At 41.5% G+C, this 605-nt stretch overlaps 1 pseudogene; it reads left to right on the forward strand.

The window, feature by feature from the left end:
* Positions 1 to 216: 216 nt before the first annotated feature.
* On the forward strand, positions 217 to 603 carry LOC115305643 (annotated as a pseudogene).
* The last annotated feature ends 2 nt before the right edge of the window (positions 604 to 605 follow it).

Here is a 605-nt window from a genome sequence, read left to right on the forward strand (position 1 = left end):
ATATATGATTTTATAAAAACAAAAAATAAGTAAGAATGTATATTTCCTAAAGTCCCCAGGCCTCAGCTCAAATTTTCTTTCTTTTTTGCTTTAAAAAAATTACTTCTGGTGCAATTATAAATGGGATTGTTTTCTTAATTTCTCTTTCTGCTACTTCACCATTAGCATATAGAAATGCACCAAAAATAGGCCTCCCTTTCTGCCTCCGCTGCCGCCATGGCGCCTGTGAAAAAGCTTGTGGCGAAGGGGGGCAAAAAAAAAGAAGCAAGTTCTGAAGTTTACGTTGGACTGCACCCACCCCGTAGAAGACGGAATCATGGATGCCGCCAACTTTGAGCAGTTTCTTCAAGAGCGAATCAAAGTGATGGAAAAGCTGGGAACCTCGGTGGAGGGGTTGTGACCATTGAAAGGAGCAAGAGCAAGATCACTGTAACTTCTGAGGTGCCTTTTTCCAAAAGGTATCTGAAATATCTCACCAAAAAGTACCTGAAGAAGAATAACCTACGTGACTGGTTGCGCGTGGTTGCTAACAGCAAAGAGAGCTATGAGTTGCGTTACTTCCAGATAAACCAAGATGAGGAAGAGGAGGAAGAGGAGGATTAAAA

Source organism: Suricata suricatta, chromosome 2 (assembly GCF_006229205.1).
Source record: "Suricata suricatta isolate VVHF042 chromosome 2, meerkat_22Aug2017_6uvM2_HiC, whole genome shotgun sequence".
Taxonomy (NCBI): domain Eukaryota; kingdom Metazoa; phylum Chordata; class Mammalia; order Carnivora; family Herpestidae; genus Suricata; species Suricata suricatta.